Raw genomic sequence first — 18,671 nt, 5'->3', positions numbered from 1 at the left:
ATCATCTGTTATAAATTAAGAAGCTGAATTAAAGAGCTCAAGTTTCATTACCAGGTTTAATGCTACTTTCCATAATAATGTGATCCATATTAATCATGTGTGTATATATATACAGGTAACACTCGTATAACACGTAATGTTTAATGCTACTTTCCATAATAATGTGATCCATATTAATCGTGTGTATATATATACAAGTAAAACTCGTATAACACGGTACTTATATAACGCAGTTTCGATATAACACGGTCTACAAATTGTAGTAACCCTTTATCTTTTCATATGTTTTTCAACACGTGACTTAAAAATCAAATTTTATCTTTGTTAAATTTGTGTCTGCCTGTATCCCACACGTAATAATAAGTAGCTAATTTATATTAGGGGAAATACCCTGTAGCATGCATGTACCTCAATTGTTTACCGTAAAAAACGTCTATTGTTGAAAATTGTCCTATTTCTGCCAGGAACGTATATTAAAAATCATGAGTGTGTTCATCTCAAGCTAAGCACTTTATTTTCTGGCGAGTTACATACAATATGTAATGCTTGCTTTTTTGTGTAAAAAATTATTTTTATAGTAATGGCCACAAACTACAACAAAAGGGAAAAACCAATATTGAAAACAAAATTAATTTCTCTCGAAGAAAAATATTCAAAATCCTGCATCAATTTAAAAAATGGAGAAAAACCAGGAGTTTTTGTAGGGTCTTTGAATTTAAATGAATCAACAATTCGAACAATCAAACAAAATGAACATAAAATCTGAGAAAGTGTTTATTGCTGGGTCGATGATAAGTGCAAAGTGCTTATCATTAAATGCTCATGTACGCGATATTCTAATGGAAAAATTGAGAAATCTCTAATGATTTCGATAGAAGATTGCACCTCAAAAGAAAATTCCTATGGATGGAAATCTTATTAAAAAAAAAACTCTCAAAGTTTATAAACATTTATAGTACAGACCAGGAGTTCAATGCGGATGAATCCGGATTATATTGGAAAAAAGTGCAAAAATGCACCTATATTTCGAAAAATGAAAGATCAGCTCCTGGATTCAAAGTTTCCAAAGATAGAATTACTCTACTGTTTTGTAGTAATGCATCAGGTGATTACATGACAAAACCAGTGTTTATTAACTAATCCTCAAATCCTCGTGCTATGAAAGATTAAAATATGCACTATTTTATTTTGCCTAAAACATTTATGCATTATGTGCAATGAAGTTTAAGTACAATTTGTAATTTTTATACTTTTATACTATGTATTTGTTTCATAGTTTATGTTTTCTTAACTTACATGAATTACCTGAATTAAATATCCTTAAATTCCTAATATCCTCGTTTTTAATATGATATTGCATTGATGCCATCTGTTCATGCCTCTGATCTTTCTCAGGATCTCATATCTGTGGTCACTGGTCAAGTGTTTTATTTCTAACTCAGCTCTCAGATCCATAAGTTAAAATTGGTTTGAACACCGTCTTGCATACAGCTAATTTAGTGGTTTGACTAATTTCTCTCTTATTCCATATAAATTTATTCAGTTGACTTCCTACCATACCAGCTTTGTTGATTCTGTTGTCTATTTCCATATTTAATTTACCGTTTTCACTAATAATCATACTTAAGTAGCTAAAATGTTTTTCTTGTTCTATAGGTGTTCTCCATTCACAATGCAGTTGATATTTTCACTGCTTCTTCCTATTTTCATTGTCTTTTTCTTGTTATTGCTGACCTTCATACCATATCTTTTACAACAGTTATTCAATTTAATCAGGGAATCTTGCAGACTTGTACTGGATTTATTTAGAAGTATAGCATCATCTGCATGAAGTAAAGAACTGAGATTGACATCTCCAATTTTGATATCAGGTTTAATACTTCTTTCCTTCATAATGTGATCCATATAGATAGTGAATAACGGAGGGTGGGGATGATATATGTCCTTGTCTCACGCCAGATTTAACATTAAACTATCTTCCTGTACTTCCTTCAATTCTAATTGCTGACTTACACCTCAAATAAAGACTAAGTATTACTTGATATAATGCCACATTGACACCATACACCTGTAGCATTTTGATTAGCTTTACTCTTGGCACCTTGTCATATGCCTTCTAGAAAACTTAAATACAGATCTTTGTTATATTCCCATGATTTCTCAACTATTTATCGTAAAGTGAAGATCTGATCTGACAGACTCTATTTGACCTGAATCCACCTTGTTCTTCACCAAGCTTCCCTTCCACAATCCTTCTCAACTGTTTTCAAGTATACTTTACATAAATCTTACCAGGAACACTCAGTGGGGAAGTACCTCTGTAATTCTCATATTCTGTTTTATTTCCCTTTTTACGATGAGAGCTCTACTCCAATCATCTGGAATTCCTCCCTCTGTCCAGACCTTCTGAACTATGCAGTGCAACCACCTGTAAGACTTTTATACCTCTATTCTTGAACATTTCTGGTCAAATATCATCTACTCCAGCTGCTGTTCCACATTTCAGGTTTTTGATGGTGTTTTCTACTTCAAGTATGGATATGTATTCCTGATTGCTTGCCTGTTGAGTGTTTTTTTTTACCACTGTGATGTCACAGATTGTTTAATGTAGCAATTTTTCAAAGTAATTATTCCATACATCAAAATTATCTTTTTGTCCAGTTTTCATGTCACCTTTATCATCTTACAAAGAATTAATTTGTGAAAACAGATTTGACCGTAATTTTATAGATATGTAGATGCTGTATTGCTTAACTTTGTTTTTTTTATACACATTATTTACTATTTTATCTTTAACTCTTTATGTACTGCTGTAACCTTTGACATTGTGTATTGCTGTAATTTTATTTACATCTAAAGACAGCATTGCTTAATTTAATTTTTGTACATACATATTATTTACTAGTTTATCTTTGACTATTTATGTATGCCCTTGACCTTCTGTATTGCTATAATCTTTTCTGCAATTTTATTAACTTGATTTTTGCACATTAATATTATTTGTTCATTTATCTTTGACTATTTATATATTGCTGTAACCTTTAACCTTGTATAGTGTTGTAACCTTTGCTGTGGTACAGTATGACCCTTGCTGTTCTTTCACCAATAAACCATGAGCCAACCAACAAATATACAAATTGTAGCAAATTAGAGTGGATATAAAGCTTATGATATGTATACAAGGGTTGTTGATAGACACATAACAAAGAATAGTGTATGTATGGGCAGAATCTAGTAGAAGGTGACTAGCGGTGTGCTGCAGGATTCTCTGCTTGGACCATTGCTATTTTAGTTGTACATCAGAGATATGAGAAATTATTTCAACAGAAATATTTAATTTGCTGCTGATGTAAAATTGGATATTATAATAGTTAATCAAAGCAGTACTGAGAGGCTGACAATATGACAAAACTCAATATCTGGAGGAAGAAGAAGAAAACCCCAATGTCTGAAAAATTGAAGGTAGGAACTATCAGTTTAAGGAGCATCATTGGAAAGGAAAACCAATGCAAAAGAACTGGAAAAGTACTATGTTTAACTATGTTTACATAATTAGCATTACTAAGACAAGAAAGACAAAAACAGGTGATATCTTACTAAATAATAAGTATAGGATGTTATATTCAAGCACATTAACAATCGAGGAAAGGAAGGAGTAGCAATAGCATCAACATCAAACATGATGAACTTCTAGATTGAAAGGCTGTTTCAGGTAGTTATGTGGATGAACTTCAAAAGGTGGAAATGAACAACAAAACTTATTTGAACCTAGGGTCCCACAGAAGGTTCTTTTAAGGAAGAAGTGGAGGAACATAAAGAATCATTAGAACAGGCAGTTGACATAAAGAAAATGGAGACCTAAACTGCAGAGTAGGAAATGAATCCCACTGGACATATAGAAATATTTTTGGAATATTTTGGAGAAAAGGACAAAGCTAATGATAATTGTAAATATCTGTGTGTTAAGTACAGCAATCCCTCATTTAATGTGCCTCCGATTAGTGCATTTTCGATTAGCACATCATTTTTTTTCTATACCCAAATTTGATTGGTGTTCCTATATATCTTAAAAATAAATGTTACAGTTTTAAAAATTTTCTATCTATACATTTTTTATGGCTAACTATTTTGGATGAAATAATTTAGTTACCGATTTAAAACATTTTACAAAGTTATTTTTTAATGTCATACTACACTATGTTCCAAATTTACCGCCGAAATTTATGTCATCTGCTAATTACATGCTATTTTGATGATCATGTTTCATGCCTCCTTTGCAATTGGTTTCCTTACTTTTTTTTTATTTTAAAGTATTTTCCCAACCTTTCATTGTGAGTAAAAGAATTAGTGAGCAAAAAAGCAGAAGTGTGAAAATGATTTGAAAAGTAATCTCATTGGAAAAAAAAACTTGAAATAATAAAGAAATATGAACAAGGCGAGTCCAGGGCAAAGATAGGACAAGAACATAAAAATGGGTGAATCAACTATAAGATCAATTTTAAGTAAAGCTGCTAAATGCAAAGAGAAAGGTAAGGCTGCTTCAAGTTTATCATGCATGCACTCGAAATCAAAGTATTATAATGATTGAATTAGAGAGATTTCTTTCTACATGGATCGAAGACTGTAACCGAAAACGGGTCCCGCTAAGCACTGACCTTGTTAAATCATAAGCATTTAGTCTCTTTGCAACCTGAAAGAAAAGGCTATCAATGATGGAAAAGAAGAATTCCACACACTAGTGCTTGGTGGTTTAAGCATTTCAAAAAGAGAAATAGCCTCTAATCAAAGCTGCAAGTGCAGATAAGGAGGTGGCTGCAAATTATCCAGAGATTTTGAATAAAATTGTGGAAAAAGGGGGCTATTGTAACCAACAAATATTTAATGTCCATGAAACCAGCCTTTTTTTGGAAGCGAATGCTTTAAAGAATACAGAGAAAAATGTGAACTAAGCTACATATAAAAGTAGCTAAACAAAAGTCATGGGAAGACATTGGTAAGAATATAGAAGGTAAATTAATATTTTTAATGGAGCATGTGTATTAGATATATTTATAAAAACTTTTATGGCTTATATATGTAAAAAAATATAGAGAGAGAATTTCGAAACCTCTAATATATTTCATCCAATGTTACACATCATCAGGGAGGTAGACAGGTAACTACATTCAAAACATGAATCAGAAGAATGAATCATAAAGCATATGCCTACTAGCTCATGTCTCGGTCATAGCTGAGGTGATATGATTACACTATTGGAGTTCAAAAGAATGATTGTAAAGTTGCATAGATGAAAAAATAATGTAAAACAAAATAAACATTATGAACAATTAATATTAATCACTTCCCACAAACTAAGAGAAGACTGGCATACAGTCTGAACAATTATTGGATGATTTCATAGCATTTCAGATGTTTCAAGAAAAAAACAATCATCTTGCTCAAAAGAACAATCTTTGTCTGGTTCCAGAGCACCCTGTGCATAGTGCCAGTAGCATGAGAAGCAAGGAGGCCAGACCTGTCAATTCCATATAATATAGTCTTATAATAATAATATTATAGTAATATAGTCTTATGATCTTGTATTCTAATGAAAGCAGAATGGCTAATCTGTCCAAAATTGCAAAGATGACATGAGCTGGGTACTGTTAGACACCTGGTAAGGAGAGAGGTGGTAATGTATCCTTTGTAGATGGTAAGAAGGAAGACAGATTCAGAGCTGGTTTGAAGGAAGTGTATAGATTGAATTTGCAAAAAATCTGTGCTGTTTGTTTTGAGGTTCCTTTAAAGTAGGGTATTGAAATTGTTTTCACCAGCTTGTCTGGTAGGTAGATAGATGATAATTTCAGTAATTTTTTGAATGATAGTGTCGCTGTATCCATTACACATTAGATTGCTTTTAATTTTAAGTTTATATAACAGTAGGGAATCAGAAAAACAGATGTCCACAATAGATGAATAGATGTCCTTCATCACCCAGTGGAATACCACTGTCTGGGTTTGTGGAGCAGGGATTCTATTTTCTGTTCCCCTTCCTTTTCTTCATGCAGTGTGAGTGATACCTTAGGCCATGACAAACATGCTTAGAGACCCATAATCTCCTCCATTTTGAGAGTACATCAGTTAAAACAGTGGTGCCACAGCCAAGCCATAAGTTAGCATGGGTTCAATCCTGTCAGGAGGTTTCCCTGTTAACTGCACATTATTATTATGCTGCTACACGCTGTACCCTATTGAGGGTAAATATCAGGAAAATGACAAAATGTTCTGAAGGCTATTGAAAAGCTTAGAAATGGGTGACAGAGTACTGTAAAAAAAACCAGAAATGATAATGGTGATATGAAAACTGAAGATAAGAATATCCTACATGTCTGGAGTAATTACTTTGAAAAATTTTAAATGAAACAAGCAGTGACAGAACAGTAGTAGAAAATTTTTAAGAGGAATGCAAATAGGAGTCCACATCAACACTTTAGGTTGAAAAACTTGATATGTGGAAAGCTAGCTGGAGTAGATGGTATTCAACTAGAAATGGTCAAATATGGAGGTGTAAAAGTTTTGCAGTTTCTTTTCTACACTATAATTAAGAGGACTTGGTAAGAAGGACAAATTCCAGAAGATTGGAGTAGAGCTCTTACAGTTCTCATCTATAAAAAAGAGAATAAAGTTGAATATGAGAATTACAGATCAATTTCTCTACTAAATGTTTCGGGTAAGATTTATGCAAGCATACTTGAAAACAAGCTGAGAAAAATTATGGAAGGGAAATTTAGCAAAGAAGAAGCTAGGTTCAGGCAAAAGAGAATTTTTACATGGTCAGACAAATAGTTTAGAAATCATGGGAATAAGACAACGATCTATATTTAAGTTTTGTAACTCTGGAAAAGGCATATGACAGCGTGACCAGAGAAAATCTTTTCAAAACACAACAATTATGCATGCTAAATGGAACATTATACAGAGTAATACATAAGCCATATTTAAATTGTAAGTCAGCAGTAAGGATTGATGTATAATCAGTGGTAAGACAATAATGCACATTTAGACATAGGTTTCTGTGGGTTAAGCTCTGTAGGTAGTTTTTGGTATTGAGACCACATAGTAATATAAAGAATTTATTAAAAATAAACAAACCCAACAAGTTTCTTGTATGGTAAGACTTACATCATCAGGGGTAATGGTGCATAAAAGTTTTACACAACAAAAGCTTATTGACAATTAATTTACTGATTGTAGGGAAAGCAAGTTGATAATTTCATGTTTATGTTTGATAAATGGATTTTCAGTATGCTCCAACATTTCATTGAAGCCAGCAAGTAGTTGTATAGTTTTTGGATGATATATATATAAATTTGGTGATGTCAAGTTTATAGAATACACAGAATAAGGAATATAGAATGCCTTAGAATTTTTTTTTTCTGAGGATCTTCTGTTGCAATTTTCCATGCATATTTGTAGCACTGTGGTATCCTGGCTGCCCAAATTATTTTTGTTGAGATTCAGTTAGCGTTAGTAGTTTACTAAAAATGTATTTAATCCACAAATTTAACAGTAATTATTGTCTGTTCTACATAAATTATATCAGGGGTTGTATAGATCTAAAATAATTCAGTAATATATAGCATTCTTATGTTATTCAGTATAACCATTGCATCTGCTATAATTTTAATTATTTGGTTTTACGTTTCATCTCCTAAATAATGTGTAATATTATTTGTGTAGTGATTTTATTCTGTGTAAATGTTCTGGTGTATTATTGTGATCAAATTTTATGATAGTTTTTGCCAAAAAAAAAAAAAAAAATCCCATTATCATGCTTGTAACGTTTCTTGGATTATATTGTATGTGTGTATTATGATATATTAGGATGTCAAAGACATGGTAGTATTTTTTCCTAATTTTCATGTAGTCTATTTAGCAGAAATAGATAATTGTGTGTGTGTGTGTGTGTGTGTGTGTGTGTGTGTGTGTGTGTGTGTGTGTGTGTGTGTGTGTGTGTGTGTGTGTAGTTGTAATTAGGATTGACTCGGGATGTATACATTTATAAGATTAAAATTTTAACTGACTAGTTAAATTTTAATCTTATAAATGTTTTTTACCTTATTTAAATTAAGGGGATATTAAATCCCACATTGTTTTAAAACCGAATAAGAAACTCAAAGATTGGAATCAGAGAGTTTCATACCGAATATAGTAAACTATAAAAGTATCGGCGATTACTAGCATGAGCTAATGCAAGTAGTCCTAGTACATAGTACAATCTTGGGCAACTCGCAGCAAAGGTGGTAAAGTTCTGATCGCTATTCTTGGTATTTTCCATAATGTAAAAACACATTTCCTAGGAAATGTATCCTGTTATTACATTATGGCAGGAGGTCACTACCCAGACCGGTTTCAGCCTTTTTTGAGGTTTCATCAATGAGTAGCTAGACCAAATAAATACCAAAGGCTATAGCGAAAAGAACTTATATACTCTGCTATACGAGTTGTCAAAAAGGCGCAACCATTAAGTTACTTAAATATAAAGAGCCAATAGACTTCATTTCGGCGATATAAACATTATTCAAATTAAGGGGATATTAAATCCCACATTGTTTTAAAACCGAATAAGAAACTCAAAGATTGGAATCAGAGAGTTTCATGCCGAATATAGTAAACTATAAAAGTATCGGCGATTACTAGCTTGGGCTAATGCAAGTAGTCCTAGTACATAGTACAATCTTGGGCAACTCCGAGATTTTTTACCTTGTTATTTTTTATAAGTCTTATTTTATTTCTTACTCACCTGAAGAAGTCTGAATACTGATTAAACTAGCCATGATTTATTAAAGGTTTTTGTTTTACTTTCAATTAAATTTTAATCTTATAAATACACACACATAGGGTGGCCCAAAATGTACCTACCAAGTTTAAATCCAATTTTCTTTGCAGTTAGCTGGTATAATTAGAAAAATACTTGATGGACACATTATAGCCATCAAGCCATTTGTGTTTTCTTTTCATTTTGCTTTACATTTCATTTTGCCTCCTTGTTCAGGAATAATACAGCATTCAATTTGGTAGTTACATTTTGAACCACCCTCTGTGTGTGGGTGTGTTCAAATTAGATTTCAGTTTTGAATACTGCACCATTATTGGTGTTCATTTCACTTTTTATGGGCTGACTGAAAATATGTAATAATTAAGTTGCCAATTTTTGTATCCATTCTCATTCTTCAGTTAATTTTTTCCATCCCTGAAGAGTTTGTAATATAGAGCAGGGATCAGCAGGCTGCATTCTGCCCAAATATACATTTTTGGCAGCCCATAAAAGGTTGACAATACTTACATGGTATGTGGCCTGTATGTTGAATAATTTAAATAATACATTTTATAAATATACTTCATGATGTCGCCATGCAACTTGGCACAAATCAACCGTGTGAGTCATCATGAGTTGGGATAACAAAGCCGACTTCATCTGACGACAATGGAGATTTGGGCGCACTTTTGCAGTCGTGTTCCTTGGTCTGTATTTTAATATAATTCAATAACATCAACTATTATTTTCAGAAGATATATATTTGTTAAAAAAAATTTTAAAAATGAGTTCAAGAAAATGTAAAATTGCAGATGAAGGAAGAAGGTTTAATGATGAATGGAACAGCAAGTATTTCTTTATTGAAAATGGGGGTAAGCCCCTTTGTCTTATTTGTCATAAAAGTGTTGCTGTTATGAAAGAATATAATATCAGACGTCATTACAAGAATGCCGTACTTTATATCATACTTTAAATATTTCTGTGTTTTTTAAGAATATTAAATTTTAATTTTCATTGCATTTCGGCAATGAAAACTTAAATTTCATTTAAGTTTTCATTGCCGAAATGAAGTTATTAGCTCTTTATACTTAAGTAACTTAATGGTTGCACCTGTTTGGAAAACTCGTTCGCAGAGTACATAAGTTCTTTTCGCTATACACTTTGGTATTAGGTCTAGTTACTCGCTGATGAAGCCTCAAAAAAGGCTGAAACCGGTCTGGGTAGTGACCTCCCTCCATAATGTAATAACAGCATACATTTCCTAGGAAATGTGTTTTTACATTATGGAAAATAACTAAGAATAGCGATCTGAACTTTCCCCCACCTTTGCAACGAGTTGCCCCGGTATTGTACTATGTACTAGGATCACTTGCATTGGCTAACGCTAGTGTCGCCGATACTTTATAGTTTACTATATTCGGCAAGAAACTCTCTGATTCCGATCTTTGAGTTTCTTATTCGGTTTTAAAACTATGTGGGATTTAATATCCCCTTAATTTAAGTAATTAAATTTTAAGAATACTTACATGGCATGTGGTAAAAATTGATAAGATAAGAATTTTTTTCACTCACTATTTTCAGATAATTTTCAATGAAAGTGTTTTGTGATTTAATATCTACAATGAGATACTTTAATATGGCAGAAAGTGCATTTCATTTAATGGATCCTTTGGGGATTTTTGGGGATAATGTAAATTCATATCCTGTTCCATCTTTGTCATTCTGCTGAAAACAGTGGCTCTGAAGTCTTTTCCTGTTTTTTTTTTTTTTTTTAATTGGCATTGCATCTATATTTTCTTCAAAATTACCAAATAAATCTCTTTCATCATTCATTTTCTTTTTTAATGGCTTTCTATTTTCTGATCCTGATAATTTTTGATTTTTTGATTTTCTTTCCAACATCAGGTAAGCAATAATATAATAAGATAGCATTGTATCTTAGAATTTGTGACATTTTAAATAATATATATAGATGTAATAAGCCACTAAATTTGACAGCAGCTAAGTTTTGTACTGATGAAATTTTCATAACATTAATAAATTTACAGTTGCTATAATATAATTAGTGAATCATTACACACTAATGTCTAATTTGTCAATATATTCATTTACTGTAAATGAAAATACGTGTAGATTTCAATTTGGAACTCAAAATGCATTTTGGTAGAATAAACAAATGACAGATGATGTCATTTGCAGAATGAAACTTCATATTTAACCAGTGTACTAATTCCAACAATGGATTTCTTTTTTATTATTATTATTATTATTATTTTAATTTTAAATCTAATCTCATTGATTGGTATATCAGGAAAATGAAAGCATAATAACTGACTCTTTCCTTCTTTATTAGTCAAAGTTGAGTGATATATATATTGACCCTGTTAGAACAAAGCACTTGACTAACATTGTTCTGAGAACTGTCATAATAAAGATGTCTGTGATGTGAATAGCACCTGCTTAGGTGTGGGCAGTGAACAACTATATGTAACACCCTTGGAAATAGTGTTATAGTGGTCTCATACAAAGCTGGCAATGATTTTCATCCAGAATATCATACATACTGGCAGTGCTTTATCTGTTGAACAATAGGTGCTGGTACACATTCTTTGCTAGCAGGAAAAGTTGAAAGTTAAAATGATACTGCATCTGTATATCGCATGTCACTGTTAATAAAGGTACTGGTACACTACCTGCATGCCGGTAAGAGAACATTTACTCTAATGGACTCTAATCCCACCTAAATAAAGCCCCTTCCCCCAAAGAAGCTCCAATTTTTACCATTCGCAAAACAGAAAACTGGCCAGGAAATATACACTGCCTGTAATATGCTAGTCTGTGTGGCCTTAGTTGCCTCAGTTATATTTCCAAATCTCAATCCCTTAATTGCTTTGGCATAATATCGTTATCTTCATCAATTTCCTGATATGTACTCTCAAGGAGTGTTCAGGCTACTATGATAGCACTATGTGATTAAGATTACATTATTAATAAACTCCTATCAGCAGTTTTAATCAAATTTAGGCTTGGCATAATAACTTGTTTAAATTGCTTGGAAGAGATACTTAAAAATTTTAATCAGACATTATGTTTGTTTCTTCCAAAACATGGCATCAGGCAACATAATATCTAGTTATCTAGCTCAGTACTTTGCTCATTTTAATATTTAAACTAATTTTAGATTTGTGATGATGTCATATAGTGAAATTCTTGTAATCAGTAACAGTGAGCTAACGTGCTCTCAAGATTCGAAGGGAGAGAGTGTACAGACACTACAAGATTTTCAGAAACAATATCTGATTCCTTGGCATTTCTTATAAAGTGTATAATTTCAAAGAAATCCATAAAACTTGTTCATAGCACTAGATATTTAATAATATTTTTACAGTTTATTTTCTTTTAAATCAGAATTTGCACTATCATGTCATTTTAACAAAAGTGCAAGTCAAAGAACATAAAAAAATCCGGAGAGGAAGTGTAGTGTATTTCCTCTTCTGGAACATGAAATATACTACATTTCCACTGCAGAACATGGGTTCCTTCTATTATTTGTTCTCTCTGAAGTTACTGAAATTACTTTACTGTGTACTGTTGATACTGTGTATCAACACTCCTTATCAACTTAAATGTTTCATCTAAAGCATACTATTAACAATTTGAGACAGTTCTGTCTGAACTTCGTCTGCGACAAATATCTTCATCATATGGCAAGAAAGCATAGAAAACCTACATATGTTTGTTGATAGAATCAACTCACTCCACAACAAAATCAAATTTACCCTAGAAGCGGAAAATAACAATTTTAGACTGTCCATTTACAAAAAGCCTACAGATACTGGACAATATCTACATTAATCTTCAAACCATTATAGGGTACATAAACATAGCATCATCCACATGTTGGGAAATAGAGTCCGCAAATTTGTCTCAGACGAAGATGAGGTTCAGACAGAACTGTCTCAAATTGTTACAACACTATCTCAAAATGGATATCCTCTAAACATTATCAACAAATTCCTGTATAAAGATAACCACTGACAACAAGAAACAGTCTCCCAGCAGGTTTCAACGGTCATCATTCCCTTTATGGGTTCATCATCATCACGAATCATGGGCTCACTGCCTGTTGATGTCTGATGCCTGTTTCACTATCTTCTTCCACCTTTCCAGTGCACAGCGTCGCAGTTTTTGTACACCCATTCCACACCAGTCTTTTATATCGTCTATCCATTCTCTGTATGGTCTACCTCTTCTGTTTAAACCATCCAAAATACCAAACATAAATGTCTTTATCTTCCGGTCCATACTCATTCAACAGATATGTCCAAATAATTGCAGCTTCCTTTTTATAATCTTCTGCATTAGATTCTGTTTTGGTTGTATCTTCTGATAGAGCTCTTCATTGGTGATTTTCTGTACCCATCCTATTCTTAGAATCTTGTTGTAACAAGTTCTTTCAAATGACAAAATTTCTTTTTCTTGATTCCTTATTTATTACCCACGTTTCAGATCCGTACAGTACACCGCTGAAGATGCATGTTTCCAATACTCTTAGTTTTGTTTGCAGACTGATCACTTTACTTTTCCAGATGTTATCCATGGCCTTCAGATTTGTTCTTCCCTTTGCAATCCTGATCTTTATTTCTTTTTTACAGTCCAAGTCATATGTCAGTTTACTTCCCAAATATGTGAATTGTTCTACATTTTTTATGGGTTCGGTTTCCACCAATATAGCGAGATTGTTAAAAGCTCATAACATCAGAGTTGTATTTAAAACCAACTACTAGCATTAGACAGGTGTTAAGATCTCCTAAGGATAGTGTCCAATTTTACAAATATCCAGGTGTGTATAATATTCCATGTATGTTTGGCCTCTCCTACATTGGACAAACTTCAAGAAGCCTCGAAATCAGACAGAAAAAACATGTTGGAGATGTCAATCATAACAGGACGATCACCTCCTGTTTAGAGCATCACTTTTCAACTTCTAACCATTCTATAGACTGGGAAAATAGTTCTATGCCCTACATAGACGTTGATTTCAGACACCGATTATTCAAAGAAGCAACAATAGTCCTACGAACAGGCAGCAACCTAAACAGAAATCAAGGTGCCATATTGAATGAGACTTGGAAAAATTTAATCAATTCACTCAGTTTGACGAAACTACAGTACGCCAACAATCATATAACACGTGTTCAGGACATGGACTAAAGATTCGGAATACATGCTGACATTGTCACGCGAATGTATCAACTTAGCTACCTTATAGTTACTAACAGTTTTCTATTCTTTATACTTTGTGCATTTATCTTTTTTTTGTGTTTACCGATCAAGCCTTGAGAAAGCTAGACAGTTGCTAGCGAAACTGGTAGGCGTTATTATATGAATATATCTATAGTAATTAAAAAACCTATGGTCACATAAACAATAATAAGTCTTATATTTTAACACTTCATGACCAAATACAAATACTTGAAAAAGAAACTTATGCAAATCTAGTCTTTGATGGCAACCGAACTTTATTAGGTTAATTGGCTATGGTTAATATTGTCAATCTTAGACAGATTTTTCCTTCCAGGATGCTTTTTTTTTTTCCCTCCAATATTATGGAACAAGCAAATGTTCTGTAAGATTAAAGAAGAAAGCAAATTGAGATGAAGTTCACAGTTTGTAAACTCCTGCGCAGCATTTTTTATAGGTATTATAAAGATTAAAACATGATGATGATGATGACAATAAGTTATTCATTGTCCAACATGTATATTTTTTTCTTTGCATGTAAATGTATTTCTGAATCAGTTTTTTTGCACTGATTTCAGATATGTTTTTAAAATTTTTCTATCACATACCATTCAGAAGAAAAACAGTATGTCCTATATGAACTATTGTTTCCTGTTGTGATGCAGTCGCATCATTCTGCTATTATTACATCAGTCATGCTTAGTTAACAAGAGATGATGCCATACATAGCATGTTTCCCCGAAAATAAGACCGGGTCTTATATTAATTTTTGCTCCAAAAGACGTATCAGGGCTTATTTTCAGGGGATGTCTTATTTTTTCATGTACAGAAATCTACATTTATTCAAATACAGTCATGTCATCTCCTGGACCATCGTCATAACTCTCCAAACCCCGAATTCCAGCCTGAATTTCTTGCGACTCTATTTCCTGTAGAACCATTGGCCCCAATCTCTCATGTCCAGCAATAGAGCTCTCCTTAAATGAGCACTTCTTTGTGCATTGGCAACACAGCTGTCAGTTATTTTATCCCATGAATTCTTCACCCAAGTCACGACCTCTTGCAAGCTAGCCTTCACAAAGTTTCCAGATTGATTTCTCTCCATTCTATTTTCAATGTAGTCATTGATTTCCATGTGCAAATGGTCCTTGAATGGTTTGTTTATTGTAATATCAAGAGTCTGGAGGTAGGCAGTCATTCCTGCTGGAATCATTATTTGATCTATTCTTCTCTCTTCAAGAAAGTTCTTCATGTCTTTACCGTGGTGAGTGCTGGCTGAATCCCAGACTAGCAGACCTCTTTGGCCACCTCGCAAAACAAGTGGCAACATTAAATCGACCCACTTCCTTATAACTGCTTGTGTGCACCAGGCTTTTTCGGTTTCAAGAATAGCATTTACCTCTCATCCAAAGGCACCCGCTTGGGTATTTACAAATACTTAATTATAATTTATATTATCATTTATTTTAAGTATTAATGTCAATAATATTATTATTTTATAATTCAATACATCCATCATGTGTTACAACGGATGTACTAAATGCGTCCTTCTGACTGACGATCTTAACTTGGGCTTATTTTTGGGGTAGGGCTTATATTACGATCATCCTGAAAAATCATGCTAGAGCTTATTTTCGGGGAAATACTTTATGTAACTATTCTTAAATTCATCAGATTTGTCAAAATTCGGTCTGAAAGCTGTTCTTCACAATGGAGGCTTGTATCCATCCCAATACCCTATTCAGTTACTATGAAGGAAACATGTGAAAAAAATGAAAATAGTACTGGGAAATCTCAATTATGATGCCTGCACGTGGAACATCTGTGTTGATCTTAAAGTCATTGCCATTTTACTTGGGTTACAAATAAGATACACTAAATACTGTTGCTTCCTATGTGAATGGAACAGCAGGATCAGGAGTAATCATCATGTTGTTAAACAGTGGCCTTTGTCTACACATTTCACACCGGAAGAAAAGAATGTTAAATGTACATCATTGGTAGAGGGAGAAAAAAATCTATTTGCCACCACTTCACATCAAACTTAGACTTATGAAAAACTTTGTGATATCAATGAAGCAGGAAGAAGCAGGTATTTGAAACAAAAATTTTCCAAAAATAAGTGATGCAAAAGTAAAGGAACGTGTTTTCATTGGACCAGAAATTAGATTGAAAATACATTTTTCTAGACTCACATCTAGACTTTTTCCTAAAAAATCTTAGGTTCATAAGTGATGAACACAGAGAGAGGTTTCATCAGCAGGTTATGAGAATGGATGGCAAGTATAAGGGAAAGTCGAGTCATGCTATGCTAGCTGATTACTGTTTTTGGTCTAAACAGAAGACACCAATTTCATCTTATAAATGGAAAGCATTAGGACAGTCATTCTAATTGACTTTCATTCTGCATGTACAGTAACTAACAAATCAATCTAAACAAGCTGAAATTGAAGATAATTGTTTTAACTGTCTCTACGATGTTTAATAATAGTGTAAATAATTTGACATTCATAGTGAATGTCAAATTATTTACACTTTCAAAAGTATGTTCTTTTTCAGCACGCATCCATACTCAAAGACAAATTGCCAATGAGTATGGTGGTGGCTTGGGTACTGTTAATGTAATTTTAAAGAGGTTTAGGTTGGCAGGTACCTTTTCTCCTGACAGAAAAAGAAAATGTGGGCAAAATAGGAAAACTACACTTACAAGTTAAGAAAAGCAAAATGAATCCAAGATTGTCTGCTGTATACTTAAATAGAGACTTGACAGCTAGTAAGATTAATGTTTCTGACATAACAGTCCATCAAAGATTTTTGGAAGCAGGGAGGACTGTCCAAAGACCAAAAAAGAAAGAACAGTTGACGAAGGCTATGCAGAAAAGTGTACAAAGATTGGACTGTTGAGAAGTTGAAGAAGAAGGTCATATTCTCAGATGAGAGCCATTTATTTGTCCAAAGAGAGTAAGTACTACCCTATGTTTGCTTATCAGTGACTGAGAAGACTTCTCCTGTCCACCTTCAACAAGCTCCAAAACACCCAGCTAAAAGATATTCTGAGGTTGTTTTAAACATGATAGTCCGGGATCACTTGTGCCTGTTGATGTATGATGAAAAGTGACCACTCTTTTCTCTAATAAAAATATTGGAGAAAAGAGTAGTCCCACCGATCCAAAAAGACAAAGAGCTCATCTTCCAACAGAATCTTGCTCCATGCCACACTTCAAAAAAAATGAAAGAGTTCCTTGAAAATCACAACAGCCAATTGCTTCAATTGCCAGGTATCTCTCCTGACATTAACACAATAGAAAATTTGAACCATAGTAAAAAAGAGACTGGAAAATTAAATTGTGATACAAGGAATAACTTAATACAATCCATTATAAAAGTATGGTTTCAAGATGCAGAAATAAGAAAAATGTGTTCTAGATTGGTAGAGTCCATGCCTAAATGAGTTAAATGAATTTTCTAGGAATAGAGCAGCACATATAAATTATTAGGTAAAGGAGTTTAATTTTGTACTTATTTTCTCGTGAAATTAAAATTTTTCTTTAAAATGTTAGTTTTTGGATTAATATGTTTGCTACTGTATGATATTGTTAATGTTATTAATATCATAAAAATGTATAGACTTGTTTCTCTATACGTGATAAGAAAAAATTAAAAACATATTTGAAATCAGCATGAGAAGTTAAGTAAAAATTACACATAGCTGGAAAGGAAACAAAAAAAAGTTAAAATTTGTCAGACCGTGAATTATCAGTACAAGTTGTGCTTATTTTTCTTATTTCTAGTTGAGAAATGTTTTTTCTATATCCCTTGTGTTAAAATCAGTAGGAATATCATTGAATTAAAGTTTTACGAATTCACAGATAAAATTGTCAGTAATTACTAGGTCTGAAAATTTTGTAAGGCTAAGTAAATCATCAGCTAAAATTTTTAAATTTTAATTAAGACAGTCATTCATTCTCTCTAGTTTATATCTGTTTCCATAGAAATATAAAATTTTGATATTTTCTTTTTTTTTAAATATATTTAATATAATAAATTTAGTTCAATCCTTTATCCAAGTGTAAGCAAACAAAGTTTGTGCCTGAAGTATCTTCAGGACTGAGGCAACTTGTGGTAAAGGTGGACCAAGCTCTCATCACTCCTTGTCTTAGTATCTCCCATAATGCAAAGCACATCTCCTTGTGGAGATGTATAATGCTATGAATTAAGGGAAGGATCACTACCCAGACCGGTTTTGACCTTTATTGAGGTCTCGTCAGTGGGAGCCAGACCCAGAGTGGGGGAAAACTTCCAACATCTTTCTCTAAATCCAGAGTAATTTAATAATAAGGTGAGACACCTTTTGCCAACTCATATAGGTAAATATGACTTCTCCATTGCTTCCACCTTGGTATCACCACCTCTGGGTCTGGTTCCCACTGACGAGACCTCAATAAAGGTCAAAACCAGTCTGGATGGTGGCTCTTTCCCTCAATGCATAGCATTATACATGTCTGCAAGTAGATGCACTTTGCATTATGAGAGATACTAAGACAAGGAGTGATGAGAGCTTGTTCCACCTTTACCACGAGTTGCTTCAGTCCTGAAGATACTTCAAGTGCAAACTTTGTTTACTTACACT

The 18,671-nt window shown here is 33.0% G+C and overlaps 1 protein-coding gene across 3 annotated transcripts in view; it reads left to right on the top strand.

Annotated features, from left to right (window-relative positions):
• Positions 1-18,671, top strand: part of Nup205 (nuclear pore complex protein Nup205) — a 610,691-nt gene that overhangs the window by 531,585 nt on the left and 60,435 nt on the right. The gene's annotated exons all lie outside the window — the stretch shown is intronic.

This window comes from Typopeltis vanoorti, chromosome 2 (assembly GCF_054136105.1).
Source record: "Typopeltis vanoorti isolate ZY-2024b chromosome 2, IOZ_Tvanoo_1.0, whole genome shotgun sequence".
Classification (NCBI taxonomy): Eukaryota; Metazoa; Arthropoda; class Arachnida; order Uropygi; family Thelyphonidae; genus Typopeltis; species Typopeltis vanoorti.
This window is presented reverse-complemented; position numbering and strand designations above follow the sequence as displayed.